Raw genomic sequence first — 12452 nt, 5'->3', positions numbered from 1 at the left:
CTTATTTTCTTTTTTTTAAATGCAATTTTATTGAAATATATTCACATACCATACGATCATCTGAAGTGTACAATCAAATGTTCACACTATCATCATATAGCAATACATTCATCACCACAATCAATATTTGAACATTTTCATTACTCCAAAAAATAAAAATAAAAACAAAACTAAAAATAAAAAAGACCACCCAAAACATCTCATATGTCTCCTCCCCCCCATTATTCATTTACTCCCTGTCCCCACTTTTCTACTCATCTGGATAAAGGGAGTATGGGCCACAAGATTTTCACAATCACATGGTCACACCATATAAGCTACACAGTTATAAGCTCATCTTCAAGAATCAAGGATACTGGGTTGCAGTTCAACAGTTTCAGGTATTTCCCTCTAGTTATTCCGATACACTAATAACTAAAAAGGGATATTTATATAATGCAAATAAATAACTTCCAGAATGACCCCTTGACTCTACTTGAAATCTCTCACCCATGGAAACTTTATTTTGTTTCATTTCTCTTCCCCCTTTTGGTCAGGAAAGTTTTCTCAATTCCACGATGCCGGGTACAGGCTTATCCCTGGGAGTCATGTCCCATGTTGCCAGGGAGATTTACACCCCTGGGAGTCATTTCCCACCTAGGGAGGAGGGCAGTGAGTTTATCAGCTGAGAGGGCTTAGAGAGAGACAGGCCACATCTGAGCAACAAAAGAGGTTCTCTAGAGGTTACTCATAGGCTTAGCCTTTCCTCTGCAGTAGCAAGCTTCGTAAGGGCAAGCCCCAAGATCAAAGACTTGGCCTACTACAATGGTAGTCCCCAATGCTTGTGAGAATATCAGTAATTCCCCAGGTGGGGAAGTTTAATGTTTCCACATTTTACCCCAGGTCCTCAAGGGGGCTTTGCAAATACTTTTTATTCTCTGCCCAAATTACTCTGGGATGTAGTGGCACTTCACCCTAGCCTGTAGAAACCAACCAGATCTCACCCCCTATTCAAGGTTCCATGTAATTATGGTGTTGAAATACACTGACCATATAAGTTAAATTATATAGCATGCTACAGAAAATATAGATTTTGCACCAAATAAACATCTCTTCTTTTGGTCTCACAATGAAGTTGAGGTTTTAACATAGTCAGTATCATCCTTTTCCCTTTAGTCTAGTTTATCTTAGTTCTAAACAAGTCCATTTTGTTCATATCTCTAATTGAAGTCTGATCTCTTTTTCGGCTTTTTTAACATTTGCTGTATGGGGTAATGCTGCCATTCGTAGCTGCCGAACTCTGGCTCTGAGTCTCAGATGTCAAACAGATACCCAAAGTTACAGGGACCAACCAGCTCAGCATCACAGAATTTAGAGACAACAATTACATCTCATGAATAGATGTGACTTCTGAAAGAGCTTACAATCTAGGATCCTTTACAATAAGCCTTCCCCTGATAACTTAGGCTCATAGATCCAATTCTCAGAGTTAGTCCACATTAGTGAGGCATTATAATGTTTGTCTTTTTGATTCTGGCTTATTTCACTTGACATATTGTCCTCAAAGTCCATTTACCTAGGTGATGCCTCATGACTTCATTTCTTCTTGCCATTGCTCATTATATACCACAGTTCACCATTGTGTTTATCAGTTGATATACCCTTAGGCCACCTCCTTCCATTGTGAATCGTGAATATGGCTGCCATAGACATCAGTGTGCAATGTCCACTCACGTCTCTGCTCTCAGTTCTTCCAAGTGTATACCCAAAAAAGGGGTTACAGGACCATATGGCAACCCCAGCATAAGCTTCCTGTTGAATCACCACACTGCCCTCCAGCTGGGCTGCACCATTCTATTTCCCTACCAACAGAGAAAAGGTACATTCCCCTCTCCACATTTTCTACAGCACTCATATCCCTCTGTTTATTTTTTAACAGTTTTATTCACACACCATACAATCCACCCTAAGTAAACAATCAGGGATTCCCAGTATAATCACATAATTATGCATTCACCACCACAATCTATGAGGACATTTCCATCTCTTCCCCGAAGAAAGTTGAAAAGGAGAGAAAAAAAATGAAGAATAAAAATACAAAAGACAGAAGAAAAATAAAAATATAATATAATGAAATGTTCAGACAACATCACCACCACCAAGAATCCCATATCACTCCCTAATATCTCCCTTATAGACATTTAGCTTTGGTATATTGTCTTTGTTACAATTAATGGAGGCATCTTCTGATGTTACCATTAACTATAGACTCTATTTGCATTGATTGTGTTTTTCCCCTATACCATCCAATTTTCAACACCTTGCAATGTTGACATTCATTTGCTCTCTGTTTAAAAATATTCTTATATTTGTACATTTAATCACCAACATTGACCATTCTAGGTTTCACTAAGTTATACAATCCCAGTCTTTATCTTCTATCTTTCCATCTGGTATTATACCTGTCCTTAGCCTTCCTCTTTTAACAATACTCACATTCATCTTTGTTCAGAGTACTTACAATGTTGCATTACCATCACACACTATTATGCTATCCATTCCATTTCTGGGTCTATACAATCAATCCTGTTGAACCTCTGTACTCTTTCAGCATCAAATGCCCAGTCTCCACCCTTTTTCTATCTTCTGATAACCTGTGTTCTCAACTTAAATTTAGCTCATCAATGTTAGTCCATATTAGTGAGACCATACAGTATCCATCCTTTTGTTTCTGGCTATTTTCACTCAGCATAATGTCTACTGTCTACCATTTTGTCTTTTGGATTTTATATGTCATAACTTACTTTGTCTTTATTTTTTCCCCACTCTCTCTTTTTACCCTTACTGATAGTCTTCATTTCTACACTTTTCTCCAAACCTCTTCCTCCTTGCTTTTCCTATCTGCCTGTAGCGCTACCTTTAGTATTTCTTGTAGAGCAGGTACCTTGTTCACAAACTCTCTCAGTGTCAGTTTGAAAATATTTTAAACTCTCCCTCATTTTTGAAGAACAGTTTTGCTGGATATAGAATCCTTGCTTGGCAGTTTTTCCCCTTTCAGTATCTTAAATATATCATACCACTGCTTTCTCACCTCCATGGTTTCTACTGAGAATTGTGCACATAGACTTATTGAGCTTCTCTTGTGTGTGATGGATTGCTTTTCTCTTGCTGCTTTCAGAATTCCTCCTTTGTCTTTGACAATGAATTTGTCAAAGAATAATCAAAGAATTTTGATTATTTATTGTCTTGGAGTAGGTCTATTTGTATCTATTCTGTTTGGGGTATGCTGTACTTCTTGGATATATAATTTTATATCTTTCATAAGAGATGGGAAATTTTCAGTGATTATTTCCTCCATTATTCTTTTTGTCCCTCTTCCCTTCTCTTCTCCTTCTGGGACACCCATGACATGTATATTTGTGCACCTCATGTTGTCCTTCACTTCCCTGAGACCCTGCTCATATTTTTCCATTCTTTTTCTTATCTGTTCTTTGGTGTGTAGGATTTCCAGTATTCTGTCCTCTAGTTCATGAATCCTTTCTTCTGCCTCCTCATGTCTGCTGTTGTATGTCTCCATTGTGTTTTTAATCTCTTCTATTTTGCCTTTCATTCCCATAAGTTCTGAGGATTGTTTTTTCAACCTTATGAACTCTTCTTTATGGTTATCCAGTTCTCTTCTTTATATCCTTCATCTCTTTTGCCACATTTTCCTTCAGCTCATTGATTTGACTTAGAAAATTTGTTTTAACATCTTTAATTATTTATTTCAGCTCCTGGATCTCACTTGAAGTATAAGTTTGTTCCTTTGACTGGGCCATATCTTCATCTTTCCTTGTGTGAATCATAATTTTTTGTTGTCTAGGCATCTGGTTTCCTTAATTACCCCAATCAGATTTTCCCAGACCAGATAGGCCCAGGATTCAGGAGGAGCATGTAATCAGTATCAAGTTTCCCTGAGGATGACACCCAGAAGATTGTCAGACTTTCCTGTGAGGCCTCTAGACTCTGTGCTTTTCCTATCCTGCCTAGCAGTGGTGCTTGTCAGCCTGCAGTTCCTTACCAGTGTAAAGAAGTGAGGTGCCTTTAATTTTCAGCAGACCCTGTCCCTGCCAGGAACTAAGGGTGAATCATAAGCCAAGCTTAAGGTGTTTCTGTTTGTTTGTTTGTTTGTTTTTCTTTTTCTTTTTCTCCAGGCCCTGGTGTCTGAATTCTCTGAGGGAGGGCAGCCATTTGAGCTGGGCCCTGCCCCCCCCCCCCTTTTCTTAGGGAAGATAAGCCTTTTAGGGAATTATCCCCTTCACTTGACTTCTTCCAATCTAACTTCCCATCTAACTATCTTAACTCTACCCTTGCCTGGGTCAGAGCTGACAACTGAAAATGCCTGAGGCTTTCTCTAATGAGCTACTTAGAAGAAAAAAAGAAAAAAAGAAGAAGAAGAAAAAAAAAGAAATCCCCTTTTCAGAGCCAGAACCCAGCCCCCCAGTTTCATCAGGTGACCAGAGTTGGTACTCAATTCTATGTGTCCCTTTTCCTGGGACACAGCCCTTTTCCAGTATTTTGAGCTCCTGACTCCAAAAGCCTTTGTTTTTACTTTTTTTTTTCTGTCAGCCCCACCTCCTCTCTTCCAGGAGGGACCTCAGTGTTCCTTTCCTGCTTGCTCCAAGTTTGTCTTGCTCATAGCTTGTTTTCAGCAGTCCAAATTTGTTAATTAAAACTGTGATTGGAGCTTGGTTGAGCTACCTTGCCTTGCTCCTGGCAGAGATCACTTCTTTTTCCCACAGGGAAGTATTCTAGCTCAGCCTGCTGTGCTGGTAGGGGAAAGGCACCAGCTCCACAGTTTGGGAAGCTTTACTTGCAATTCTGTGTTGTCATCTCAGCCACTCCACCCATTCCAGACTGGTATGCAATGTTTGTCTGGTCATGGATGTCCCCCTAACAGTTGTTCCAGACTATTTTCTAGTTATTCCTGGCTACTTACTAGTTGTTCTAGGGGGGCAACTAAATCCCACACCTGCCTTTGCCACAATCTTGTCCTGCCTCCTCTTTAAATAGGAAGACTATGATAATTGTACCCTTATCAAAGGGTGGTCTTGAGAGAATGTGCATGGAGTGCTAGCAGGTAGGAAGGATTCAATAAAAGATACCACTTTCCCCTAAAGTCTCTAGAAGCTTTCATTCCATGGTAAGCAAGTTCCAATTCATCGAACTATTGAACCATCTCTCTTCCTTCTGATTTAACAGAAACCCACTTCTCCTTCAAGGATAGCTTCCTTTCTATTCCTCTAAGGTGGACAATGCTTTTAGATCTAACCTCACATATCATGGCATGGGTGGAGGAAGGGTGCATCAATATTTCCAACATCCACACTATCAATTCTAAATTATTCATCTCCCATCCTCATATAACACTCCAATTCTTTTGGTGTAGATACATCTGGTCATACCACCCTCATCCTCTTCTCATTGCTATCATTTTCTGAAATAGTCATGGAGGACTTTGGCCCTTGGCTCAGTCTTCCTTCTTATCTCAAGTCCTACTGTCATTCTAGAAAAATCAGTATCCATATAGATTATTCATTCTAATGGAACCCTACCCTCTCCTTTAATTAGATAATCCTCCATGGATAGCAATGGTCAGAGGTCTTCTGCTCTAGCAAGTAGTGGCACTGATAGGGGAAAAAGGCTTCCTGTTGATTCTGTGCTTGATGTATGTTCTAGTTTGCTAATGCTGCCAGAATGCAAAACACCAGAGATGGATTGGCTTTTATAAAAGGGGGTTTATTTGGTTACACAGTTACAGTCTTAAGGCCATAAAGTATCCAAGGTAACACATCAGCAATTGGGTACCTTCACTGGAGGATGGGCAATGGTGTCCGGAAAACCTCTGTTAGCTGAGAAGGCACGTGGCGGGCATTTGCTCCAAAGTTCTGGTTTCAAAATGGCTTTCTCCAAGGACGTTCCTCTCTAGGCTGCAGTTCCTCAAAAATGTCATTCTTAGTTGCTCTTGGGTTGTTTGTCCTCTCTTAGCTTCTCCAGAGCAAGAGTCTGCTTTCAACCCCGTTTTCAAACTGTCTCTCATCTGCAGCTCCTGCGCTTTCTTCAAAGTGTCCCTCTTGGCTGTAGCTCCTCTTCAAAATATCACTCACAGCTGCACTGAGTTCCTTCTGTTTGCAGTTCATTTATATGGCTCCACTGATCAAGGCCCAACCTGAATGGGTGGGGCCATGCCTCCATGGAAATTATGCAATCAGATTCATCACCCACAGTTGGGTGGGGCGCATCTCCATGGAAACACTCAAAGAATTACAATCTAATTAACACTGATAGGTCTGCCCACACAAGATTACATCAAAGATAATGGTGTTTGGGGGGACAAAATACATTCAAACTGGCACAATGTATTAGTTACATATTGCTGCATAACAAATTACAACAGTGACAGTTTTGTATCACCTTACAAAGTTTCTGTGGATCAGGAATTTGTAAGCAACTTTAGCTGGATGGTTCTGGCTCAGGGTCTCATATGGAGCCACAAGCAAGATGTTGGCTACACATAAAGATAGATATACCCACCATTGGAATATAATTGAGAGTTCAGAACCAGACCCTCTCATCTATGGACAAGTGATTTTTGACAAGGCTGCCAAGTTCACTCAACTGGGGCAGAACAAACTCTTAAATGGTGCTGGGAAAAGTGGATATTCATATACAAAAGAATGAAAAAGCCCCACATCTCATACCTTATACAAAAATTAACTCAGATGCATTGCTGTGTGCACCCTGAACTCTGTCCCTCACTCACCACTGGACAGCCTGCCTGTTTGCCCACATGCTTGGCTGCCATCCTGCAGAAATCTTTGATTACCCACAGTGCTTTGGCAGATGAGGTGTGTCCAGGGCATTGGCTCTTCATCTCACTCAGGCTTATGCCAAAGATGTAAAATTCAGTGCAGATGCCCAAGCCTTAATGCTTCAACGTGTAAAACTTTTAGCCGATGCTTTAGCCATTACTGTGGGGCCAAAGGGAAGAACATTGATTACTGAACAGAGTTGGGGAAGTCCCAAAGTAACAAATGATGGCATCACTGTTGGCCAAGTCAATTGACTTGAAGGATAAATATAAAAATATCAGTGCTAAACTTGTTCAGGATGTTGCCAGTAACACAAATTAAGAGGCTGGGGATGGACCACCACTGCTATGGTACTGGCAAGCTCTATTGCCAAGGAAGTATTCGAGAAGATTAGCTGAGGTGCAAATCCAGTGGAAATCAGGAGAGGTGTGATGTTAGCTGTTGATGCTATAATTGCTGAACTTAAGAAGCAATCGACACCTGTGACAACTCCTGAAGAAATTGCTCAGTTGTTACAATTTCTGCAAATGGAGACAAAGAAATTGGCAACATCATTTCTGAAGCAATGAAAAAGGTTGGAAGAAAGGGTGTCATTACAGTAAAGGATGGAAAAACATTGAATGATGAATTAGAAATTACTGAAGATTTGAAGTTTGATCAGGGTTACATTTCTCCATATTTTATTAATACATCAAAAGGAATTCACAGAAATGTAAATTCCAGGATCTCTATGTTCTGTTCAGTGAAAAGAAAATTTCTAGTGTCCAATTCATTGTATCTGCTTTTGAAACTGCCAGTGCTCACCGTAAGCCCTTGGTCATAATTGCTGAAGATGTCAATGGAGGAGCTCTAAGTACACTTGTTTTGAATAAGCTGAAGTTGGTCTTCAGGCTGTAACAGTCAAAGCTCCAGGTTTTGGTAAAAGTAGAAAGAACCAGCTTAAAGACAATGGCTATTGCTACTAGTGAGGCAGTGCTTAGAGAAGAGGGGTTGACTCTAAACCTTGAAGATGTTCAGCCTCATGATTTGTGAAAAGTTGGAGAGGTCATAGTGAGCAAAGATGATGCCATGCTTTTGAAAGGAAAATGTGACAAGATTCAAATTGAAAAAATGTATTCAAGAAATCTTTGAGCAGTTAGATGTCACAACTAAGTGAATATGAAAAGAAGAAACTAAATGAATGTCTAGCAAAACTTTCAGATGGAGTAGCTGTGCTAAGGGTTGGTGGAATAAGTGATGTGGAAGTGAACGAAAAGAAAGAGTTATACATGCTCTCGATGCTACACAAGCTGATGTTCTTGGAAGTGGTTGTGCCCTGCTTCAGTGCATTCCAGGCTTGGACTCACTACCCTCAACTAAGATCAAAATATTGGCATAGAGATTATTAAAAGAACACTCGAAATTCCTGAAATGACTATTGCTAGGAATGCAGGTGTTGAAGGATCATTGATAGTTGAGAAAATTATGCAAAGTTCCTCAGAAGTTGGCTATGACACTATGCTTGGAGATTTTGTGAATATGTTGGAAAAAAGAATTATTGATCAACTAACGTTGTGAGAGCTGCTTTATTGGGTGCTGCTGGGGTGGCCTCTGTGTTAGCCACAGCAGAAGTTGTAGTTACAGAAATTCCTAAAGAAGAGAAGGACCCTACAATGGGCAGAATGGATAGAATGGGCGGAATGGGTGGCATGTTCTAATTTAGAACAGTGGTTAATCATAATTAATGAACTATGATGGGAAGCTCAAGGCAGTGTTTCTCACCAATAACCTAATAAAGTAATTTGAAGAAAATGACAGAAGAAAAGGCTGGCTGATATAAGAAAATCACTGTAACCATCAGTTACTGGTTCCAGTTGACAATATATAATCGTTTACTGCTGTCATTGTCCATGCCTACAAATAATTTATTTCACATTTTTGGATAAAAAGCTATTTGTACATTCCTGATACTGTGTATAAGAGCCATGTACTGGTATACTGCTTTCAACTTAAATCACTGAGGCATTTTTACTGATTCTGTTAAAATCAGGATTTTAGTGATTGCCATCATAGATGAGAAGTTAAGAAGCAGCTTTTCTGAGGAGAATAAGAATAATTGTGTACAAGAAAAGAAAAGGAAAAAAAAACACTCATTTTTGAAATCTTACAAAGACTTTCTGATCTAAAAAAAAGATTGCACATGTATTATTCAATCACATAGAAAAGAAAAAAAAAAGAATTGTGTACAAAGAGAAATATCCAATCACATGACAAACCTTTGTGTAATAAAAATTTGAAGTTCAAAAAAATTAAATCAAAATGGATCAAAAACATAAACATTAGCACCAAGTCCATAAAACTATTAGAAGAAAATGTAGGGAAATGTCTTAAAGATCTTGCAGTAAGAGGTGGTTTCCTAGACAGTACACCCAAAACACAAGCAATGAAAGAAGAAATAGATAAATGGTATCTCCTCAAAATTGAATACTTTGGGGCATTGTATTAGTTAGGGTTCTCGAGGGAAACAGAACCAACAAGAGATATCCACAAATACAAGATTTTATAAAAGTGTCACATGCAACTGTGGGGATGCATGAGTCCAAATTCCATGGGGCATACAGTGAACTGATAACTCTGATGAAGGTGTCAGATGAAATCCTCAGGAAATGCTTCGCTGGCTAGCTGAAGAAGAATTGAAGTCCTCTCTCTCTCCCCCTTAAAAGTCTTCAATTGATTGGATTAAATCTAGCTGATTGAATTCTCTCAGTGTGGAAGACATGCCCTTTGTTGATGTAATCAGTCACAGGTGCAGTCAATTGATTGATGAGTTAATAAACCAACCTTCTGGTTTATTGCCCAGCCAAAAATGTCCTTGCAGTAATGGTAGACCAGTGCTTGCTTGACCAAGACACCTGGACACCATCACCTGGCCAAGTAGACACATGAACCTAACCGTCGCAAAGGACTTTGTCAAGAAAGTAAAAAGGCAGCTTACTCAATGGGAGACAAAATTCAGAAACCACATATCTGATAAGGGTTTAATATCCAGAATATATAAAGAGATCCTACACCTCAACAACAAAAAGACAAACAACTCAATTAAAAAATGGGCCAAACTGGACTGGTGTTGATGTTGTCACAAACATTGGGACTGGCTGTTTGATGTGCTGAGCCCTCGATCATGGGATTTGCCCTTATGAAGCTCATTACCGCAAAGGAGAGTCTAAACTTGCATGTAATGGTGCCTAAGAGTCTCCCCCTGAGTACTTCTTTGTTGCTCAGATGTGGCCCTCTCTCTCTCTCTAACTGAGCCATCTCGACAGGTGAACTCGCTGCCCTTTCCCCTACGTGGGACCCGACTCCCAGGGGTGTAAATCTCCCTGGCAATGCAGAATATGACTCCTGGGGATGAATGTGGACCCGGCATTGTGGGACTGAGAGTATCTTCTTGACCAAAAGGGTGATGCAAAATGAGACAAAATAGTTTCAGTGGCTGAGAGATTTCAAATGGAGTCGAGAGGTCACTCTGGTGGACATTCTTACGCACTATATAGATAAAACCTCTTAGGTTTTAATGTATTGGAATAGCTAGAAGTAAATACCTGAAACTACTAAACTCCAACCCAGCAGTCTGGTCTCCTGAAGACAATTATATAATAATGTAGATTACAAGGGGTGACAGTGTGATTGTGAAGACCTTGTGGATCACACCCCCTTTATCTAATGTATGGATGAGTAGAAAAATGGGGATAAAAACTAAAGGACAAATGGGGTGGGATGGGGGGATGGTTTGGGTGTTCTTTTTTCACTTTTCTTTTTTATTCTTGTTCTGGTTCTTTCTGATGTAAGGAAAATGTTCAGAGATAGATTGTGCTGACGAACGCATAACTATGTTATCATGCTGTGGACAGTGGATTGTATACCATGGATGATTGTATGGTGTGTGAATGTATTTCAATAAAACTGAATTTAACAAAAAAAAAATGGGCCAAAGACATGGATAGACACTTTTCCAAAGACAAAATACAAATAGCTGAAAAGCATATTGAAAAGATGCTTAATTTCACTAGCTATTAGGGAAATGCAAATCAAAATCACAATGAGATACCATCTCACAACTGCTAGAATGGCCATTATTTAAAAAAAAAAACAAAAACAGAAAACTACAAGTGCTGGAGAGGATGCAGAGAAATAGGTACACTTGTTCACTGTTGGTGGGAATGCAGAATGGTGCAGCCACTCTGGGAGGCAGTTTGGCGGTTCCTCAGAAGCAAGGTATAGAATAGCCAAATGATCTGCCAATCCCATTACCAGGTTTATACTCGGAAGAACTGAAAGCAGGGACATGAATAGCCATTTGCACACCGACAGTTATAACGGCATTATTCATAACTTCTAATAGATAATTTCTATCTATTAATTTCTAATAGATAGAAACAGCCCTAAATGCCCATCAACTGATGAGTGGATAAACAAACTGTGGTATATACATACAATGGAATATTATGCAGCTGTAAGATGCAATAAATATATGATGCATGCAACAACATGGAGGAAACTTGAGGACATTATGTTGAGAGAAATAAGCCAGAAACAAAAGGACAAAGATGGTATGGTTTCACTAATATGAACTAAGTATAATGAGCAAACTCTGAGAGTTAAATTTGAGAACACAGGCTATCAGGAGATAGAAAGAGAGTAGAGAGTGGGCATTTGATGCTTAAGGAGAGCAGAATGCTTAACAAGGTTGATTGTAAAGATTCAGAAATAGATAGCACAATACTGTCTGATGGTAACAAAATATTGTAAGTGTAACAAACAAAGCTGAGTATGAGTATGGTTGAAAGAGGAAGGCTGGGGCAGTATGACACTAGAAGGAAAGATACAGGATAAAAACTGGGACTGTATACCTTAGTGAAACCTAGAGTAGATGATGATGGTGGCTAATTATACAAATATAAGAAAGTTTTTACATGAATGAGAACAAACATATGTCACTATTACAAGGTGCGCTGGTTTGGATGTATTATGTCCCCCAAAATGCCATTATCTTTGATGCAGTCTTGTGTGGGGAGGAAACGTATTGGTGTTGATTGGGTTGCACACTTTTGATTGGATGTTTCCATGGAGATGTGCTCACTGAACTGTGGGAAAGATCTTTCATTGGATAATTTCCATGGTGGTGTGGCCCCGCCCATTCAGCATGGGCCTTGGTTAGTTTACTGGAGCACAGACAGAAGGAGCAAGCTTTGCTACAGCCAAGACAGACACTTTGAAGAATGCACAGAAGCTGAGAGAGGAGCTGCAGATGATGGGACAGTTTGAAGACGGCTGTTGAAAGCAGACTCTTGTTCCGGAGAAGCTAAGAGAGGACAAACGCCCCAAGAATAACTAAAAGTGGCATTTTTGAGGAACTGCAGCCTAGAGAGGAATGTCCTGGGAGAAACCATGTTGAAACCAGAACTTTGGAGCAGATGCCTGCCACATGTCTTCTCAGCTAACAGAGGTTTTCCAGACACCATTGGCCATCCTCCAATGAAGGTACCCTTTGTAGTTGGACACTTTATGGCCTTAAGACAATAACTGTGTAACCAAATAAACCCCCTTTTATAAAAGCCAATCCATTTCTGGTGTTTCGCATTC

The 12452-nt window shown here is 39.7% G+C and overlaps 1 pseudogene; it reads left to right on the top strand.

Annotated features, from left to right (window-relative positions):
- The first annotated feature begins 6846 nt into the window (after window positions 1–6846).
- Window positions 6847–8527, top strand: LOC119505272 (annotated as a pseudogene).
- The last annotated feature ends 3925 nt before the right edge of the window (window positions 8528–12452 follow it).

This window comes from Choloepus didactylus, chromosome 10 (genome assembly GCF_015220235.1).
Source record: "Choloepus didactylus isolate mChoDid1 chromosome 10, mChoDid1.pri, whole genome shotgun sequence".
Classification (NCBI taxonomy): domain Eukaryota; kingdom Metazoa; phylum Chordata; class Mammalia; order Pilosa; family Megalonychidae; genus Choloepus; species Choloepus didactylus.
This window is presented reverse-complemented; position numbering and strand designations above follow the sequence as displayed.